At 40.5% G+C, this 22,640-nt stretch overlaps 1 protein-coding gene and 1 pseudogene across 3 annotated transcripts in view; both read left to right on the forward strand.

Moving 5' to 3' along the window:
• Positions 1 to 22,640, forward strand: part of FBXL7 (F-box and leucine rich repeat protein 7) — a 452,031-nt gene that overhangs the window by 211,248 nt on the left and 218,143 nt on the right. The gene's annotated exons all lie outside the window — the stretch shown is intronic.
• Positions 7,462 to 8,513, forward strand: LOC133774163 (heterogeneous nuclear ribonucleoprotein C-like; annotated as a pseudogene).

Below are 22,640 nucleotides of genomic sequence, written 5' to 3' on the forward strand. Positions count from 1 at the left end.
ATTTTCTGTATAGTTTGTTCTTTCAAATAACACATTTCGAGAAGCAAACTTAAGTCATACTTGATTAGTTGAAAGTTAATTCATAGGTGAGTACTTTACTCACATTTATGTTCCAAAGAGAACTTCTTCTGCCACAGTGCCATTGTTATTGGTCTGCACTAAGTTTGCAGAATGCCCTCCAGTGCATTTGCTGTCCCTGATCAGGTTGCAAATAAAGTGAGGTACAGATTTTGGTGATTATTTTCATAAGTCTGGTACATAAAATATATTTCCTCAAATTATTATATCAGACAAAAAAGTTTTTCTCATCTGAACTAGTCAAAAGCTTTAAACAGTTCCTATCTGTTGTGCGTTGAACAAGCTTTAGAAGTGTGTGATTCTGGGTAGTTGTTTGTGATCTTTTCTCAAGATCAGGTTGGAGATAGAATTACAACACACTATTTCTACTGATATTATGTTTTTCCTATATTTATTTTTTGCTGAGATTGAAACCTTGATTTCCAGATTCTTGGGAGTTATTTAGATCTTGACAAATCTACTATTGTCTGTACCTCAGAGTCAAAAGTTGTCAAAGACAGGCAGGAAAACTCAAGCCAAAATAACACTCCAAATAGTACAAAGACTATTATGGCATTATTTATTTCATATAAGTAGTCATACCTGCACTGGAAAACTGGGCATATAAGCAAAGAGTAGCAAACCTGGTTCAGTCTCAGCATTTGGATTTTCTCTCTTTGTTGTAATGGTTTCATTTTGGCAACCGTGTAACTTTGTTGTCTTCATTCACTTCCTGCCTATTCTGGACTAATTCTTAAATATCTATTGGCTATTTACTGGTTATCTACACTGAGGTTAAACTACTCAAGAGAAACTCTTAGTTTAATTAAAGAAATACATAAAAACATTGGAACATAGCTAGTGATTTATCAGCAGAGCGAAATGCAGTAAAAATAAAGAAGTAAAAATAAAACATAAAGAAGAACATAACATGAAACCCAGGAAAAGACTCCCCATGAAATGCAGGTGGCTATCTGTGATTGTATAGGCAAAGCAGACACTCTTGATCATTGTAAGTATTCATTGATTCATTTGCCACCTGTTTCCCGAGCATGATTTGAGTCCCTGTGCTAATGCTGATTGGAGCACTGATGACTCCTAGAGAGGAAGACAGCTGTGTGAACGCAGCACCCTGAAAGCTGTGCCTTGGAGGAAGGCTCACTTGACAGGTCAATCACGGGAGGCTCTGGTTTGCAAAGACTCAGTCCAATCGAATGAGCTAAAGTAAAAACAGACATTGAAACATGGGAAGGATTCTTCCAAAATCCAGAGGAGAGAGACTGAGTGTCAGGAGAACCAGGTCAGGAGCCTCTGTGCCTGTCTCTGCCTGGAACACTGGGTAGGCTCATTCCAACTCCAGCTGCTCATGCTTACACCAGTACTGAGTCTCTAGTATTTCACTGAACAATGTGTCTTTCCAGCAGGCTCAGCATCATCTTTTCTTTCTTGAAAATAGAATTGCCTGCAGTTATCTTCAAGTTTATATTTTCTTGTTAGCAAATTGGAACTTGTTGATATTTCCAATGAATTCTTCTCTGAAGATCAAAATATTTTAATGGAAAAATGCTCTCTACAGCTACCTGCTAACGTTGGAGTAAATTCTGCTAAATGGAGTTTATTCTTAATTGCTAGCTTTAGTATTGAAATATGTAACTGTGGCAGCCTGAATGTTTCTACATTGTAATTATGATAAATTTAAAGTTTTAAAGTGAGTTTACAGTGAGCATTAACAATAAAGCTAAGTGTTTTACCCTCAGCAGGATGAATTTCCAAAAATTTGCTTTGATTTTATGAAGTGGATGAGGAAAACTAAATTACTAGTGGAATTAGCTTTATTTTACATTTGAAGCACCTGATGATATTGACTTGAATTTGATATCATTTGACTTTGTGTAAAGTTCTGTTAATAGAATCAACACATTAAGAGCTGTTGTTTTACTTTTTGTAAATGTATAAAACAATTTAGAATTAAAAATAAGCAAAATTCATTGAGCCAAGCACTGGTTCATCTAAATGAAATTAGTGCACCAATATGTTATAGCAGTGCATATTAAACTGTCAATTGTAGACACAGTCTTCCTAAACACCTTCTATTTTTACCTTTGAATTTTTATTTAATTTACTTGAAAGGCAGAGAGCGAAAGAGAGATAGAGATCTCAGATATCACATCTACTGGTTCATTCCACAAATCCTGGCTCAGGGCTGAACCAGGCTGAAGTCAGGAATCAGGAACTCCAACCAAGTCTCCCTTGTGAATGGCAGGGACCAAAGCACTTGAAACATTACCTGCTGACTTCCAGGGTGTGCATTAAGAGGAAGCTACTTGGAGCTGGGAGTAGGGCCTAGACTCAAAACTAAGCACTCTGATTTTCAATGCAGGCATCCCAAGAGACATATTAACTGCTAAACTAAACATCTGCTCTTACCTTCTAACTTTTTAAAAAAAAATTATTTACTTTTTTAAAAGGCAGAGTGAAGGGAGAGGGAGACAGAGAGGGGTAAAAGGAAGAAGAGGAGGAGAGAGAGGAAGAGGAAGGGGCAAGAAAACAGCAGAGGGAAGCAGGAGGGGAGGGAAAGGGAGATCTTCCACTTGCTGATTTTTTTTAAAGATGTATTTATTTTACTTGAAGGCAGTTACAGAGAAAGAGAGACAGACACACCCACACCCACACACAGAGACAGAGAGAGAGAGGGAGAGGGAAGGGGGGAGAGGGAGAGAGAGGGAATGAGTATCTTCCACCTGCTAGTTTGCTAGTTTACTTCCCAAATGGCTGCAATGGCCAGAGCAGGGCAAGGCAGAATTTCAGAGCCAGGAGCTTCCTCCAAGTCTCCCACGTGGATGCAGGGGCCCAAGGACTTGGGCTATTCTCTGCTGCTTTCCCAGGCACATTATCAGGGAGCTGGATTGGAAGTGGAACAACTGGGAATCAAACGAGTGACCATATTGGATGCTGGAGCTGAAGGCTGCGGCTTAACCCACGATACCACAGCGCCTGCCCCCATTTGCTGGTTTACTCTCAGAATATTCTCAAAAGCTAGAGCTGGGCCAAGAGTGGAACTCCAGCATGGAGTGTCCCTTGTGGGTGGCAGGGACCCAAGTATGTGAGTCATCACATGTCTCCCTGAGCACATTAGGCAGAAGCTGGATCAGAAGCTGCGAAGCTGCCAGTCAACCTGGACTGTGAAATGTGCTGCAAGCCTCCCGAGCATCAGATTGACCTGAGTGCTGCAACGCCTGCCCCACCTTCTAACTTTTGGTAGCAGCTGTTACAGCTTTCCCAACAGATTGTGTGTCTTGAGATTTCATGAGGTCAAAAAACTTAGTAGAATGGAGTCCAGACTCTAGATGATAATGAGTGTGTGCTAATTTTAAGAGTGTGGTACCTTTGATTCAAAAGAGGATTTTAGAATTTTACTTTAAAAATTATAATTAATATCTAATTCAGTTTTCAAAGTGGAAATGATCCCACAAATATGTTTCATAAACAATACAAAGAAGAATACAGAAAAAGAAAGGGAGCAGGAGAGAGGGTAGGAGGAAGAGAGGAGAGAGGAAGGAGGGAGGGAAGAATGGGATATCATTATGTTTTTAGAATTGTATCTACAAGTCACATTGCATCTGTTAAAAACTAAAAACTGGAATAATAAGGAATACTACTGTAATAAAAATACAGCATTAAAACTATTAAAAGCAAAGTAATGTAAAGCCATATGTTTCTTCCATAAGCATGGTCTTTACGATACATTGTGCTATTACTGAGGTCTCAGCTCAACAAGAGAGGATGTCAGGTTTTGAACACCCACTGAACTCAAAGGGATCAATAAAGGATTGTATGCTTTGATGACTCTAAAATTTTATCAGTTATTAAAATCGCTTCCTAGAATTCATGAATTTCTAACTGCCTGTTCAATATTTCTTTGGAGTTTAAACTAAACATAGAAAATTAAGCTCTGGGCTCTGATAGGTCTAAGAGTCAAAGGGATCACACAAACAAGACAAGTATCTGCTAATACTAACTGATAGAATCAAAAAGGGAGAGAAAGATCCAACATGGGAAGTGGGATACACAGCAGACTCATAGAATGGCAGATGTCCTAAACAACACTCTGGCCTCAGAATCAGCCCTCAAGGCATTCGGATCTGGCGGAAGAGCCCATGAGAGTATTGTAGGCATGGAAAGCCAAGATACCATGGAAAAGAAAAAAAGAAGAAGACCTAAATGAAAGATCTCTGTGAGTGAGATCCCAGTGGAAAGAACGGGGCCATCAAGGAAGGAGGTACCTTTCTCTGAAGGGAGGAGAGAACTTCCACTTTGACTATGACCTTATCGGAATAAGATCAAAGTCAGCGAACCCTAAAGGCTTCCATAGCCCTGGCAACTCATGACTAGAGCCTAGGGAGATTACTTACGCCATGAACAGGAGTGTCAAATTGTTAAGTCAGCAACAGGAGTCACTGTGTACTTACATCCCATGTGGGATCTGTCCCTAATGTGTTGTCTAATGTGCAGTGATGCTATAACTAGTACTGAAACAGTATTTTTACACTTTGTGTTTCTGCGTGGGTACAAACTGATGAGATCTTTACTAATTATATACTGAATCGATCTTCTGTATATAAAGATAATTGGAAATGAAAAAAAAAACCTGGTGTTAAATTGGAAATGGCATAGAAAATTAATTTTTTTAAAAAAATATTATGTAGGGTCTCTGTCTTTAATGTGCTGTACACTCTTATTTAATGGTATAACTAGTACTCCAACAGTATTTTTTTTTCACTTTGTGTTGCTATATGGGGGCAAACTGTTGAAATCTTTACCTAATATATACTAAACTGATCTTCTGTATATAAAGAGAATTGAAAATGAATCTTGATGTGATTGGAAGGGGAGAGGGAGTGGGAAAGGGGAGGGTTGTGGGTGGGAGGGAAGTTTTGGGAGGGGGAAGCCATTGTAACCCATAAGCTGTACTTTGGAAATTTATATTCATTAAATAAAAGTTAAAAAAAAAAGGATTGTGTTTTTTTTTTTTTAAAGTTCACAGCATTAGTGGACTAAGCACATAAAATAACATGCCATTGTATATTCCCTGAGCACAGAGATAGTCGACATGTACTGCACACAGCATCTACACTGGGTTAGACTTGAACAGGGGTAGCTTCTAGGTCCTGGGCTTCAGCCCAGGGCAGTGGGCTATGCAAACTCAGATAATTGTTGAGTCTTTTATGTTCTCACTAGTTGAATGGCCTGGATTTCTGCTCTTTCACCTGTTCCCTGTGGCTCAGGGTGAGGGGTAGATTATGATGGTGAATCACCCAGAAGGGCTGGAGAAGAGGAGGAAGCTAAGACAGACAGCAGCCCAGGAAACGTGGAGGGGTCTCTCTTCAGGTCACTGAATTTCAGTCTTGCCTGTGCTGTTAATAGACATGTTGGGCTTGGGGATTCTTCCAGGCTCTCATGATCTGGGTCCCCTCATGTAGAATATAATGAGGAACTGGCACAAAGATCTCTTACCTATGATATTCAATGGTAGAACTCAGTTTCTTTTTGCTTTTCAAGTACTAATTCCTGACACTCTAGCCTATTTATTTGAGTGTTTGAGTATAAGGAAATTTCTGGATGTGGAAATGTTTTCTTCTAAGGTTATTTGGGTGGAAGCTTACTATTCAGCGTAGGGATTCTGAAGGCTGATTACAAAACAGTGCTGTGATTCTCAGCTCCAGGTGGTGATGTCAAATCCAAGAATTAGATTACAGTCGTGAGAAAATTTCCCATCTCCTATTGGCAGTGGGCAAGTCAAGACATACTGCATTCTTTCTGATTTGTCTCTTGGTTGGAGTTAAATCCTGCCGGAGACGATACTGCATGTTTTTATTTTTTAAATCCAGAATGCTCTATGTCATTTGACAGTGCACCATATTAAACTACTTAAAATATTTTATGAGTGAAATCATATGTCTGAAATGTGGTGTACGTTACTAGGGTACTTGAAAAAAGGATTTGGGTTTAGTTGGTCTCTTTTGTCTTACCTAGTTTCTCAAACCCAGGCATTCTTTTGTCTCTCTTTCTTGAAATCAAGTAATTATTTGAGGCATAAAGCAAATTTTTATGCTTATACAGTTCATTCACATTGGTAGTATGGGTTCCTTGATTTTTTTTCTTGCTTCAGTGACTTGGAGGAATCCTGGGACTTAAACTTCAGGGCTGTCCTGACCTTTGATTCCGTATTCTCACAATTCTCTAGGTTAGGAAGGTGCATGGCATTGGATTTTCATAAACAGGTTATTGTGTAACTTCTTCCTGACTTACTGTGTTTTGATGTCAAATCCATAGATATGTATGATGATAGCAATGTTAGAGGTTAAGTACTGTGGTATACATGTTTAAGTTCACACAGATCACGAGTTCACATGAGTAGGGATTCCTCTTTGTTTACAGTTATATTCCTTTTGTCTGCAGTAGTGTTTGGCACATAAGAGGGCCAAGTACATTAAACAAATGATTGTGAGGAGAATCCCTTCTTCCCTGAGGGTAAGAACCACAGCTCTCTTGTACCACTCTGTGTCTGCAGACCCTACAATAGCTACTGCCTATTTGTTGAGTGAGGACCTGCCATTGGATAGTTTTGATTATTGTTTATAGTCCTTGTAAATACTCCCACACAACAGTGACCTTTATAGTTTTACTTGTTAAACTCTTTATTTAGTGGAGAGTTAAGCCTGTAGTTATAAATTTAAAGTATATTATCATAAAAATTAAAAGAAAACGGGGGGAAGAAGGAAGGGATGTTTCATCATCTTAGAATTGTATCTATGAACTACATGAAATCTTAAAATAATTTATTTTTACTTGAAAGGCAGAGTTACAGAGAGAGAAGGAGAGACAAAGACAGAGAGATAGAGATAGATAGATAGAGAGAGAGAGAGAGAGAAAGAGGTAAAAGGAAGAGAGAGAAAAGGAGAGAAGCTGGGAACGGGGAGAGAGAGATCTTCCATTGGGTTCCCTGGTGTAATGGTGAGCACTGTGGAACTCTGAATCCAGAGAGAGCTTCCATCCACTGGTTCACTCCCTAAATAGCTTCAACAGCCAGGACTGAGCCAGGCCAAAGCCAGGAGCCAATAACTTCTTCTGGGTCTCCTACATGGGTGGCAGGGGCCCAAGGACTTGAGCTTTCCTCTACTGCCTTCCCAGAAGCCTTAGCAGGGAGCTGAATGGGAAGTGGAGCAGTCTGGACTATAGTCGGTGCCCATATGGGATGCCAGCACTGCAGACAGTGGCTTTATATGCTACGCTACAGCTCAGGCCCCAATTCTCTTTATACTAATAAAAAAAAGTGTTTTAAATTTTCTGTCTCATTTGGAAGATAGGCAAAATATTAAAAGATAGTGACAGATTGAGGTGCGGAGACAAAGACGGTGCGGTTGTGGCCTTGTTGCCTACCTCGAGCAGCGGTCTGCCTCTCCACGTAGAACTCGGGAGTGGGAGATTCAGAATCGAATCTCTTCTCCCTCCCCCTCCTGGTTACAAATCACTTGAAATTTATAAGTTAGTGGAACTTTGCTTGAATGAGATTTTTTTGATCTTTAGCTACATTTTTCAGCTTTGTGAAGACCTTAGCATCAAACACAATGGCAAGCAATGTTACCAAGAAGACAGATCCTCGCTCCATGAACTCCCGTGTAGTCATTGGGAATCTCAACACTCTTGTGGTCAAAAAGTCTGATGTAGAGGCAATCTTCTCGAAGTATGGCAAAATTGTGGGCTGCTCTGTTCACAAGGGCTTTGCCTTTGTTCAGTACGTTAATGAGAGAAATGCCCGAGCTGCAGTAGCAGGAGAGGATGGCAGAGTGATTGCTGGCCAGGTTTTAGCTATTAATCTGGCTGCAGAGCCAAAAGTGAACTGAAGAAAAGCAGGTGTGAAACTATGTGCAGTGGAGATGTATGGCTCCTCTTTTGACTTGGACTATGACTTTCAATGGGATTATGATGACAGGATGTACAGCTACCCAGCATGTGTTCCTCCTCCTCCTATTGCTCGGGCTGTAGTGCCCTCTAAATGCCAGCGTGTATCAGGAAACACCTCAAGAAGGGGGAAAAGTTTCAATTCTAAGAGTGGACAAGGAGGATCTTCCAAGTCTGGAAAGTTGAAAGGAGGTGACCTCCAGGCCATTAAGAAGGAGTTGACCCAGATAAAACAAAAAGTGGATTCTCTCCTGGAAAGCCTGGAAAAAACTGAAAAGGAGCAGAGCAAACAAGGAGCTGAGTTGATCAAGGATGATGAAAAAGAGGCTGAGGAAGGAGAGGATGACAGAGACAGCGCCAATGGCGAGGATGACTCTTAAGCACATAGTGGGGTTTAGGAATCTTATCCCATTATTTCTTTACCTAGGCGCTTGTCTAAGATCAAAATTTTCACCAGATCCTCTCCACTAGTATCTTCAGCACATGCTCACTGTTCGCCCCATTCTTGTCCTTCCCATGTTCATTAATTCATATTGCGCTGCGCCTAGTCCCATTTTCACTTCCTTTGATGCTCCTAGTAGTTTTGTTAAGTCTTGCCCTGTAATTTTTGCTTTTAATTTTGATACCTCTTTATGACTTAACAATAAAACGGATGTATGGTTTTTATTTAAAAAAAGATAATGACAGATTGAAACTACAATGAAAAATTATCACAAATGAAAAATTATCACAAATAAATCATATTTTGATTGTCAAAATAATGATATAAATGATTATCCTACATGTTCAAAGTAGGAAAAGAATACATGTTATCCTCTAATAGACATCAACATTGTTGGTAATTGATTGACTAGTTCATTAGATCTCTAAGTATCTCTATGTTCCAGGTAATGTATTAGATGATGGGGAATCAATATTAAGGTTGATATAGCTCTTGCCCAATGAAACCATCTTTGAGTGGATTCAGTTAATAATCTTGCTTTTAAACAGTAAATAAAGGTAATAAATAAATATTAATCTTTGAAGGAAAAAAATGGGACATCAAGGCAGAGATGTACAGGAAACCCCTCTGAAAACAGTGAACTCCAAGGGCATGACTTTAAACTGTGAAGAGCAGAGAAGCACGTGTACAAAGACCTTGAGTCCCTTGGGCAGAATGGAGCTTGGTCACTCAGATAGCTCTTCAACCTGAGGAAGAGGAGGCTGCAGGATTGGAAGGGTTTTAATCGAGAGGGAGATGGGATCCAATATTTGGAGAGCCAAGTGGAGCACACAATGGAAATGGCCCATAGTCTAATCATTCAAAGGAATGATGGAAAACTCTTTGAAGGAGCAGTAGTGTGAGGAAGGCCAATTATGGAGAATTTGAAGTCATATTAAAGGATTTTCTGCTGGAAAAAAGTATAGAAAAAGGAAAGGGAAACATAGAGGATGGTTTCTCCCAGTGTGTGAATACTTCTCTTTTTTACCAAGGTGAAAAATATTGATGGGAGGAGGCAAGTCTAGAGTGGAGAGGAGGGACCCAGTGGTAGACAGGTCAAGTTCCAGCTGTTGGTGTCAAGTTCCAGCTGTTGGCCAGAACAACTCAGAGCTGTCAGCTAGGAGTGAGCACTGAGTTTGTACAAGTGAAGCTAATGAGGTAAACGCAGGGATCCTCAACATGTTGACCTCAGAGGGATGGAGAACCAGCTGGGCACGTTAATACACAGGCCTTCGAATGCCTACGTGAAGCAGTGAGGCAGTGCAGTGCTTTGCCCACCCTCATTATTTTACCCAGTTTTTCACCGCAGCCCACTCTGCTGTCTTTACTTGCCATAGGACCCTTGTCTGCACACATTCATGCTTCCTGACCATGACTCCATCGTTAGCTCTCTCACACCTGTCCTAGTTATCCTCTCATTCCCCACCTTTCTACTGTGGTCACTCCATCTGCTGTTTCTTTCTTCTTTACCTTTGGATGTCTTCTCACTGGGTGTTATGTACTGTGGTTCACAAATGACAGTGCCCAGTGCAATTTATTAAATTACTGAAAGTATTCTATATTCTGTAAGTCTTTTAAGGTGTGTTCCTTTCAAATATCATTAAACATCCTACCTGATGCTGAATTCCTACAAAAAGGAGGGAGAAGAGAGGAAAGAGGGAGAGGCATTGGTCCTAGGGCTTTTATAGACCAGGTTGCAATTCCCATGAGAACCAGGCTACAAAATTTATTTTCATGAGAGGTTTAACCAATATTTAAAAATAATGTCATGAATTAGAAACATTTGCTCCACTAAGAACATAAGTTGTTAAATGATCAGATTTCTTCTTAACACCACAAATGTCTGTGGTTGTCCAAGGTTTGTACACTGGAAGTTCTCAGTCATGGGTAATTGATCTAACTTCTAACAGAAGCATTATGCCATGATGCTCTGCACTAACCAATCACATGAACTGAACCTGCTTATAGTCCTCGTTGCCCAGTAATTCATTCTAACCCCCTATGGGATAGACACAGAGATTCTGATAGCCTACATTTTTCTCCCAAATTACCACCTTAAAGTGATAAGCAGTTTATTTTTAAAACCATATCAACTAATGGGAATGGTTTGCATCCTCTCTGATGATTTTGGACTTTAGATTACAGATCATCAAGTGTTCATTCCTGAAAGTAAAATCAGCTAAAAATCCCATTCAGATGTTTTCCCTTTATTAGCTCCAAAAGTTCAGTATGTGAAAACTACATGCACATTTTTAATATTCTTTGCTCCTTGCAGGTTTATAAGAGAGAAATGCCTTTTAAGGTATACAGTTAACCATCAGAGCAGGATTGCATCTCTTAGTTAATATATATTTTTTTTTTTTGGACAGGCAGAGTGGACACAGAGAGAGACAGAGAGAAAGGTCTTCCTTTTTGCCATTGGTTCACCCTCCAATGGCCGCTGCGGCCAGCGCACCGCGCCGATCCGAAGCCAGGAGCCAGGTGCTTCTCCTGGTCTCCCATGCGGGTGCAGGGCCCAAGCACTTGGGCCATCCTCCACTGCCTTCCTGGGCCATAGCAGAGAGCTGGCCTGGAAGAAGGGCAACCGGGATAGAATCTGGCGCCCTGACCGGGACTAGAACCCGGTGTGCCGGCGCCGCAGGTGGGGGATTAGCCTGTTAAGCCATGGCGCCGGCCTCTTAGTTAATATTTTGCTACACTTAAAACAAAATGATGTCAAGGTCATTTTCTAAAACTTCCTGGAAGCTTAATCCTCATTGTGCATCCATTCTGTTATAGGTTTTTCTCATTTGCAGTAAAAAAGAAAACTATATAATTGTTTGAAATATCTAAGGAATAAAGATCTAATGTTTTTAAACTTAATATATTTAGGATAAACACATTACATGCTATTGATGTACTCACCAGTATAGGGATATTGTGACTTTGCTTTGTTGCAATCCACAAGCGTTCAAGACAAAATAGGAGTGACATGCTTTTGCATTTGCCAGGTGGAAGCAAGGGTTTTATGAGGAATAAGAATCTCAAAATTTCTTTCTAATGGAGAAATGAGTGTTTATCTTGCTCTGGAAGAACTGTGTTAGAATAATTTACTTTTCACTTACCTTCAACAAATATTTATTAAGCATCTGCTTTGAAAATTCTGCAAAGGGCAAGAGAGGAAGGTACTGCCCACAGGTGTATTCCCCCTCATGATCTGGTCTGGGACACATTCACCAAGTCAGAACACTGAGTATGGCTGTAATCACTGCATGGTTTTTGAACACATAAAAGTGATACAGATGTCATGGTAGATCCTGTTTGGCCACTGTGGGAACCAACAAGGGGTTTGTTCTTATGTTAAGTCAACAACCTTTGCCACCCCATGTTCTTTTATTTTTTCAACTCCTGTCCCTTTTACCTTTATTTTCTAACTACCTGTACAAAAAATATTTCTTTGCTTTTTACTTCCTTATTTTGCATTCTTTCTCTTTTCTTTTTCTTTTTCTTTTTTAACAGGCAGAGTGGATAGAGAGAAAAACAGAGAGAAAGGTCTTCCTTTTTGCCGTTGGTTCACCCTTCAATGGCCACTGTGGCCGGCGCATCTCACTGATCCGAAGCCAGGAGCCAGGTGCTTCTCCCGGTCTCCCATGCGGGTGTAGGGCCCAAGGACTTGGGCCATCCTCCACTGCCTTCCCGGGCCATAGCAGAGAGCTGGCCTGGAAGAGGGGCAACCGGGATAGAATCCGGCACCCCAACCGGTATTTTGCATTCTTTCTAAAGAGAGTTACACTTATTTTTAATTGTCTTTCTCTATCAGGCATTGGAAATTGATTTCCTGCAAGTGATGAAATGCTTTTCTACTCACTTTTCCTCTCTTGATTGTAGATGTCTTAGTGCCCAAGGGCTGGGTAGATGCCCCATCATGGATGGTGCCTGGTCATGGGTCTCTATTCAAAAGAACCTTAATCTGACATCTCAAGATAAATCCTAGGTTTTCCCATCCTTTCCTAATGTTGTGTGCTCACTGCAGTGGCTGTCCAGGTAGCCCCATCTTTAGAAATGGAGAGCACTCACACCTATCATCTGATTGCCATTTCTCAGTTAAAGGAACAGAGGCACAGGACAGTAAAATACCAAAAAAAAAAAAAAAAAAAAAAAAAAGTTCATTTCAAAGTGAAAACTAGTGCTACCTCTCACCTCTCAGTGTAGTGCTTGGTCCACTGTCTGCCTATGTCTTACAGGTTTGAAGAAAGGTTTATCACTGCCTAACTTGCCCAATTAGTCCATTCCAGTGCTCCTTTACCTGCAAAATTACACCTCTGGTTACTATAGGTAGACATTGTGACTTCTGGCATGCAGGGAGCTGAACTTGAGTGCTGACACTTAGTTGCTGATGCCAAACACCACATTACTTGGCATCCCAATGGTAGAAAATTTCTTTCGCTGGTTAATTTTTACCTTAGATCTCCTAACCATTTGTACACCTCTGAGACATTATCCTCAGAAGAAAACGATCTTTTTCCCTTTTTCATTTAAAGGAACCTGAGCCAATAATCCCATGTGCTTTTATTCTTGGCTCTATTTGTGTGAAGTCTCCAAATTACGTCTTTCTCTTTGGGGTTTTGTTTATCGTTTTCAAACCAGAAGAGCACATTAAGTAAAGTTTGTGGAATAAAAAAAATGCTCAGTGCTTAATAAGACTGTATTGGAATATTTGAGTATAGCTAACTTTACAGCAATAAGTGATGTGTTGTAGGGATTTTGGCAAAGAATAAAGATTGGGAGTTGTCCCAGAAAGTGTTCTGTCACATAGTTTGTCATTGACTCAAATGGCAAATGTTCTGGAATCATATTTGCATGACATTGTTGGGTCTCTGGACACTGTTTAGTCCCTTCATGTTGAATGATGAAGTATATGTTCTAAATCGAGCACCTGCTTTCTGTGAGATGCTGAGACACAGACTGCAGAAGTCCATGGAAACATAAAACTTGGACTTTGCTTTCAGGAAACGTACAGTCTAACTCAGAAGTTAAGAAATTACATTGTGATCTCAAAGCCTTTGTTAAAAAGGCAAAGCCTATTGGCTCCACTTTCAAAATACGTAGAGCCAGGCACCATTTTTATAGTATGTGTTGCTGCCATTCTGATCTTGGCCACCATCATCTTTTATCTCAATTATTGTCATAACCCATAACTTCCTATCTTAGTCTGCTTTGTGCTGCTATGGGCAAAGTACCCAAGACTGAGTAATTTATAAGGAAAAGCATTTATTTTCTCATGTTTCTAGAGGCTGGGCAGTCCAAAAATCATAGTGCCAGTAGACTTGGCTTGTAGTGAGGGCCTGATCTTCATATAAGGCCTTCTTGTTCTCTCCATTCATGAATGAAGGCTGAAAGAACAATATGAGATGAATGCTGTTTCCTCACATGACATAAGAGCCATAGAGATGGCAGGTAAAGGGGGCCCAGCTAGTGCCCTCAACTCTTTCATGAAGGTGTTGACCCCAGTCATGAACATGGAACCCTCATAGCTGAATCACCTCCCAAACATCTCACCTCTTGATACTGCCACACTGATCTTGGGGTTCCATCATATGAGTTTTTTTCCATGGGGACAGGTATACATATTCAACCATAATACCTCCCAGTGGTGTATTTGGTTCTACTACTCTTGTTGCTGTTATCTTATTGTTAACATAACAATCAGCATGATTAGAACTCTGTAATACGGAGGCTATCATTGCTGTTTGAAAACACAGAATGGACAGAGGACAGATGTGTGACATCTGGCCTCCCTGTTCCTCTCAAACGTGACCACACAATCATCCCAGCTGTGCAGCTCTTGTTCAGCTTCTTCCCAGAGACCAAAACCCTCCAGCATCTAGAACTCGTCCAGAATCTCTGATCTAGAACTTGAGATTCCCCCCATTCTGTTTGTTATACACCGTCGCATCATCTGTTACTCATCCACATTGTAGGACCTGCTCCTCCTTATAGGTTCCTCACTACATCCCAACAGACACATCTCTTTTTATATTTTTCCTCCAACTCCCTTCACAAATAGAGCCATTACTTAAACCTTTCCTGCATGTTTCTCCCTAAGTCTAAGCTCTCCATCATCAAAGTACACATATAAAATTCCCCACCTTTTTGATGGTATTCATTATTCCTTACCCTGTTTAATAGCTAATTATGAGTGAAGGTCTTTTCTTTTCTATATTAGAAAAATACAGAAATAAAACGTGTGGATTTCTTGTTAATGACACTTTTCCAGTGATTTCTAGATATATATTTTATATATTTATGTATTTGTGGTTCTGAATGAAAAACTATGAAGTTTCACATGTGGACCCCAACATCTCATAATTGTCTTCTGAGACAGCAGAGCAGTCAGACAGTGATCAAAAGAAGAAAGGGCTAGAAGAAAAAGAATTAACAAGTATGGAGAAAGTTGCTGAATGATCAAATGTGTCCATTATGGGCCCAACTGAAAAAATTGAAGGACCTATGTCTCTCATCTTATAGAGACACCAACTAATCAGGCTATTTGGATTATATTAGAAGTACTGTCAAGATATGACGTGGTACCAAATTTTAAGTTTCTATAATGGAAAATGCTATTAATACAAATGTTTGAGAATTAAAAAGTCTAATGATCTTGTGTTACTAGGCATGATAGCTATCTTAATGAGAAAGCCCCAGAGGCCTAAAGGGTTAAATACTTGTAAAATCCTACAGGTGCTTTCAAAAATACTGTGAAGTAAGCAAGTGCCTCTTGTTGGTTGATGAGTTTATAATTTTAAACATGGCGACTTAAAGTCTTTTGTCATCCACAGTTATATATGATTTGCTGCTCATAAAACTAAAGCGTTGTTGGTTCTGTGTTTAGCTGTCCTCCTATAGGTTCCTATGGACTTTTTCCAGCCACTTCTATTGTATTCAGTACTTTGTGATGGCTCTGTAAACAGATGAAGCCAATAATGTATTAACAGTACCAACTGAGAGAAAGTATGGTTAACTGAGGTTACTAAAAACAAAAAGCAATTCAAATCAATTGGCAACCTACAAAAAGAGTTAAAGATTTTAAAAGCTGTTATTAAAATTGCTATATTGGTCTTTTATGCTATGTTATATGTGTGTACATATTGTATGTCCACATGGGAAAATATTATTAAGAATTTTAATTGGCTTATAGATAAGATTGTCCATAAATTTAAGCTGCTAAAATCAATCAAAGATACATTTTAATTTGTGTGACCTGAATCTCTGTATCATATGTTTTAAACTTGTTGGTAGAAAGAAACTAAAAACATTTTATATGGTTGTGCTTAAGTTTACTGGTTAAACAAAGTACACCATGTTAGATATTTAAGAGGTGTTTCCAAATACATGATTCTTAAAATTTATAGAAGGCATTGGACCTTCTGGTAAATGTTTTCTTAAGTTGTTATCTAATGGTTGAAACTGTTTGCTAAGTATTCATGTAATATTGCTATTGTCAGCAAGCGATCTAGGACTTGCTCCCTCATTTCTCTATTCTAAGCCCAACTTGTTCTTTCATTTCTCTATTCTCTTCAAGGTAGGAAACTAATTCTATTATGAAGGAATCTGTAGGACGCACAATTTAATCTTTAGACCTTATAAAAGAGATGGCTAACATTTTTCTGTAATAGCATAGCCAAAATAAGAACTTAAATAATAATCTCATAGCTAGATTCACTTCGCCATCAGCCAAGTATACAGTAAGTAGAAAAAACCTCCCTTTCAGACCAAAGGGAAAGAAAGTTTTAAAGTGAGAATATAATTTTCCTCATGGGCATTGTCTACCTTAGAAAAACTACTACAGAACATGCCTGTGACTATAGACTTGTAGTTCAGGCCACCGAAGATTAGAGATGGGACTTGGGCACTCCCTTGACTTGCATCCTCTGGTCTGCTTTAACACAAACCAGGAGGAAAAGAAAGCTCGGCATCAGAAGCAATGGGTGGCAGGCCTATTAATGGCTGATCTGTACAGTGATCTGCCCTCAAGGAGACCCAACAGGCCAGTCCACTGCAGTGGCTTTCAATGTGGTAAGCCTGGGCTTCAGCAGAAGTCAGCTTGTGAAGAGCCCTGGCAGCTCTGCCAAGAGTTGGATCACTGGAAATGGACCTGCCCTGGAGTCGAAGGATGCCCAGGTCAGAGCCACAGATCTTATTGGCTCTGAGCTGAAAAGCCCTTCACTCAGCCCAACTTCCAAATTGAACACTGCAGCTGAGGGGACAGCCAAGTAGGGTCAGCAACATTGCAGGCAGAACTGTAAATTTCTTGTTAGAGATGCCACCTGCCTTTACCTGGCCAGCTCTCCTCCCAGGCCAGCCAAGTAATGAAAGTCAACAGAGTGCCTTCCCCTAGGAGGTTCACACCTCCCTTAGGATATACCCCATGTGAAGAGATAGATAGGTCTGAGCCTCTTAACTTACAAGGCCTAAAGCCCACCAGATTATTATCAAGCCCCTTCTGTCAGGTTCTATTTGCCTCTCAATCAGAAGACTTAATTGTAGCTTAGCACTTTTCTTAGCTCCTCTAATAATGACTCTGTCCTTTGTTCTAGACCCTGTCTAACACACTTGGGCCTCATTCCTTTGTAATCATAACCTCTACTCTTCCACCAATGACTCTACTCCCAACCTGTGTGTACTGATGGTCCTCTTCCCCACTTAATGCTGTATAATTTTTCTAACCTGGTAAATGCCACTCTTAGGATCATTGGTTACTATCCTCACTCTGTCTTTTATGACCTTGTCTAAATATGATCAGAGTCGGCGAACTTGGAAGGCTTCCATAGCCTTGGCAACTCATGACGAGAGCCTAGGGTGGTTACTGGCACCATAAACTAGAGTGTCAATTTGTTGGCTCAATAACAGGAGTCACTGTGCACTTGCTCCTCATGTGGGATCTCTGTCCTTAATGTGCTGTACATTGTGATTTAATGCTATAACTAGTACTCAAACAGTATGTTTCACTTTGTGCTTCTATGTAGGTGCAAACTATTGAAATCTTTATACTAAATTGATCTGTATATAAAGAGAATTGAAAATGAATCTTGATGTGAATGGAAGGAGAGAGGGAGCGGGAGAGGGGAGGGTTGCAGGTGGGAGGGAAGTTGTGGGAGGGGGAAGCCATTGTAATCCATAAGGTGTACACTGGAAATTTATATTCATTAAATAAAAGTTAAAAAATGTGTCCATTATGTTCTATGACATTTAGCTATCATTGATTTTGTTTGTAACACCTATACTCTCTTTGGAAATACATTGGCTAGCCTATTGTGTAGGTCAAATAATATCTTTCCAATGAAAGTCCCATCGTAATTCCTGGAACCTGTGAATATGGAAGCCACACAGCAAGAAGGACTTTGCAGATGTGATTGAGTTAGAAGTCTTGAGATGAATGTGTTCTGCATTGTCTGGGTGCAACCAATGTAATCACAATGGTCCTTGTAAAAGAGAAGCAGCAAGAGGGCCCGAGTCAGAGAAGGAGATGTAATAATGAAAGGGGGGAGAGAGAGAGGAAGAGGAAGAGGAAGACGGAGAAGAGGGAGAGGAGAGGAGAGGAGAGGAGAGGAGAGGAGAGGAGAGGAGAGGAGAGGAGAGGAGAGGAAAGGAAGGGAGGGGAGAGGAGAGGAGGGAAGGGGAAGGGGAGGGGAGGGGACGGGAGGGGAGGGGAGAGAGGAGAGAGGAGAGAGGAGGGGAGAGGAAGGGATGAGAGGGAGGATACATACATGTTGATTACAGAGGCCAATTGAGAGATTGGAAGCACTGTCTTTGAAGATTGATAAGGAGCCACAAGCCACAAAAGGCAGGAGGCTCTGAGTAGCTAGAAAACACAAATGGATTCTTCAAGTTGTGAGCAGGAGCACATACCTGCTCACACACTGATTTTAGGTCTTCTGAACTCCAGAACTACAAAGTAATAAATTTGCATTGTTTCCAGATACTTAATTTGTGGTGATTTATCATAGTAGCAATAGGAAATCAACATACATATTTTATAGGAAGAGAAATTAAGACTGGCAATTAAAAGTAGGTAGAGGCCATGGTTTGGCAACCTTTTGTGTACAGGGTGGAATAGTAATAGGCTGGGCTCTGTGGGTGGTGTGGGCTCTGTCAGTTACTACCATCTATCTTTTTCAGGAAAGCAGATACAGACACCACACAAATACACTGGAGTGAACATATTCCAATTAAAGTTTGTTGGCAAAAAATAGGCAGTGGCTGGAAATCTGTCACTTCCAAATATGTGGTACACACCAGTGCCTCCTCAGTATCTCTTAGTTTGTGCCTCTACATATTCCAGAATCTGATTCCTATAGACGTGTGCCATGAGACCTACTGAAGCAGTTAGGGAACTAGCAGCGAAGGCTTAATGTTGGCAGTTAGGGAACTAGCAGCGAAGGCTTAATGTTGGCAGTTAGGGAACTAGCAGTGAAGGCTTAATGTTGGCAGTTAGGGAACTAGCAGCGAAGGCTTAATGTTGGCTTTCCAGTCAGAAACAAGAAGGTTTTAATTGTAATGTTCAAGGTCTTGATTAACACTCTGCATGTATCTTTAACGGCTAAATCTTGTACAGCAGCAAAATTGTTTCCTAGAGGCACAGACAATAGTGGGTGAATCAGTTTTGTTTGTTCAAAAGAGAAGACCATATCATAGTTTCATGAAGTTGCCAATTTTTTTATAAAAAGCTTTATTTACTTTATTTGAAAGGTAGAGTTATAGAGAGATGGAGTGACAGAAGGAGAGAGAAAAAAAGAGAGAGAGAGTGGAGATCTTCCATCCACTGGTTCACTCCCCAAATGACTGCAAAGGCCAGTGCTGGGCCAAGTGGAACAGCTAGGGGTGGAACCAGTGCTCATATGGGATGTAGGCATTGCAGGGGACACCTTAACCTGCTGTGCCACAATGCTGGCCCTGGTTGCCAATATTTTTAATGATAAAAAATACACACTTCTCAATTGGACTGGCCGCAAATGGTGGAGTTAGAAATGTGCCAGGGGATTCCAACACAATTCCATCAAGATGGCATGTACCAATGCCATCGCACTAGTCCAAGTGATCAATTTCAGCTCACAATTGATAGCTCTGATAGGTCTAAGAGTCAAAGAGATCACACAAACAAGACAAGTATCTGCTAATACTAACTGATAGAATCAAAAAGGGAGAGAAAGATCCAACATGGGAAGTGGGATACACAGCAGACTCATAGAATGGCAGATGTCCTAAACAACACTCTGGCCTCAGAATCAGCCCTCAAGGCATTCAGATCTGGCTGAAGAGCCCATGAGAGTATAGCAGGCATGGAAAGCCAAGATATCATGGAAAAAAAAAAAAAGACCTAAATGAATGATCTCTGTGAGTGAGATCCCAGTGGAAAGAACGGGGCCATCAAAGAAGGAGGTACCCTTCTCCGAAGGGGGGAGAGAACCTCCACTTTGACTATGACCCTATCGGAATAAGATCAAAGTCAGCGAACTCTAAAGGCTTCCATAGCCCTGGCAACTCATGACTAGAGCCTAGGGAGATTACTGACGCCATGAACAGGAGTGTCAAATTGTTAAGTCAGCAACAGGAGTCACTGTGTACTTACACCCCATGTGGGATCTGTCCCTAATGTGTCGTCTAAAGCCAAGTGATGCTATGACTGGTACTGAAACAGTATTTTTATACTTTGCGTTTCTGTGTGGGCGCAGACTGATGAGGTCTTTGCTAATTATATACTGAAGTGATCTTCTGTATATAAAGAGAATTGGAAATGAAAAAAAAAAACAACCTGGTGTTAAAATGGAAATCGCATAGAAAATTAATTAATTTGAAAAAAAATTATGTAGGATCTCTGTCTTTAATGTGCTGTACATTGCTATTTAATGCTATAATTAGTAATCCAATGGTAGTTTTTTCACTTGATGTTGCTATATGGGCAAAATGTTGAAATCTTTACCTAATATATACTAAACTGATCTTCTGTATACAAAGAGAATTGAAAATGAATCTTTACATGAATGGAAGGGGAAAGGGAGCGGGAAAGGGGAGGGTTGCGGGCGGGAGGGAAGTTATGGGAGGGGGGAAGCCATTGTAACCCATAAGCTATACTTTGGAAATTTATATTCATTAAATAAAAGTTTAATAAAAAAATATACACTTCTCATAAAATTAAATTTCATCCAGTCATGTTTACAAAGGATTAAACTGTACTGTTAAACCATGTCTCTGTGTACATCTTTCAGGACTATTTATGCTGTTTTGTTCGTAATTGCTCCCTGGGATGTCTCCCAGGAACTGAATGTTCATTTAGCAGAGGGGGTGCTGTACAGTAGTATGGTTTTTATCTGAAGAAACTGCAGGACAAGACTGGCATTGTTGCGTAGTTGGTAAAGCTGCCATCTGCAGTACCAACATCACATATGGGTTCTGGTTCCAGTTCCAGCTGAGCCACTTCTGATTAATCTCCATGCTAATGTGCCTGGGAAAGTAGCAGAAGGTGGCCCAAGTGCTTGGACCCCTCTACCCACAGGAGAGACCCAGATGAAGCTCCTGGCTCCTGGCTTCATCCACACTCAGTCCTGACTGTTGCAGCCATCTGCGGAGTGAACCAACGAGTAGAAGATTCTCTCTCTCTCTCTCTCTCTCTCTCTCTGCCTTTCAAATAATTAAATGAACCTTAAAAACAAAAAGGGAGTTGCTGCACACAGAGATTCTTAGTAGGTTCCCTATTGTAATTCTCTTTGCTTTGTGTGCCTGTCCCCAAATATCTGTATAAGAGAAGAAAGTTTAAATAGTCTCCTTACACCTGACTTGCCAGACATGATTCTGTCCTAACCATGTTTCATATTAGGATTAAGTGATAGCATGGCCCTTCTCTGTCCTCCTGGAGTCCTTTCTGGTTCTCTTGGCCCATCAGGCCGCCTTCCAGCCTTACCATTCCAGACCAATTTTTGTACCTCTGTGGTCAGGCCTGTGCCATCATTTCCTCTGCAACTTCTCCCAACACCCTTCAGGTCTGTATGTTCATTAGTTAATTAACATTACTTGAAGCTTTACCATTTGTGTGCATCCTACTGTATTATAGAATCTCACGATCAGAAACTGGGTTATAATTTATTTTCAGGTCATAAAATTGAAATATAATAATAAATATTTTCTGACTTAATCATTATTGATGTTATAACCTGATATGATTCTTTAGATTTTAAATGTAGGTAGATGACATTATATTAAGAAATGCCTTAGTGGTATGCAATAGATTGCTATTTCCATATTATCTTTTAAATTGCTATAAGTATTCTACCCCTTTTCAGTATTTTAGGGAAAGTAGTCTGCCTCTTCTCCAGATTTGCTTAGTGGTTGTCCTTCGTGTTAAAAAATTCTACCTGTTGGGGCCAGCGCTGTGGTGCAGTGGGTTAACACCCTGGCCTGCAGTGTCGGCATCCCATGTGGGCGCCATTTCGAGTCCTGGCTTCTCTACTTCCAATCCAGCTCTCTGCTATGGCCTGGGAAAGCAGTAGAAGATGGTCCAAGTCCTTGGGCCCCTGTACTCACGTGGGAGACGCGGAAGAAGCTCCTGGCTCCTGGCTTCAGATTGGCACAGCTCCGGCCGTTGTAGCCATCTGGGGAGTGAACCAGAGGATGGAAGACCGACCTCTCTCTCTCTCTCTCTCTCTCTCTCTCCCCTCTCTGTGTAACTCTGACTTTGAAATAAATAAATTGTTAAAAAAATTCTACCTGTTGATAACACTTAATTAGAATCTTCAAAGCAAAGAATAATTGGGATGTATTTCTGAGCATTTTTACTTTGCCATGATAATGTATTCCATATGATTAAGATTTTATTATTTTTAAATCTCTTATAGACAAAGCAACCTAGAGTCTCTTGATATGGTTTAATTGTATTATTTAAACATTTATTTTGTTTATTTTTGTTTGAAAGGCAGAGTTGCAGAGTCAGACACAAGAGAGAAACGGATCTTCTGTCTATTGGTATACACCCTAAGTGGCTGCAGAGGCTGGGGCTGGACCAGCCTAAAGACAGGAACTTAAAACTCCCTCCTGGTCTCCCATGTGGGTGGCAAGGGCCTAAGCACCTGGATCATCTTCCCCTGCCCTCCCAGGCACATTAGCAGGG

The sequence above is a fragment of the Lepus europaeus genome, chromosome 15, assembly GCF_033115175.1.
Source record: "Lepus europaeus isolate LE1 chromosome 15, mLepTim1.pri, whole genome shotgun sequence".
Classification (NCBI taxonomy): Eukaryota; Metazoa; Chordata; class Mammalia; order Lagomorpha; family Leporidae; genus Lepus; species Lepus europaeus.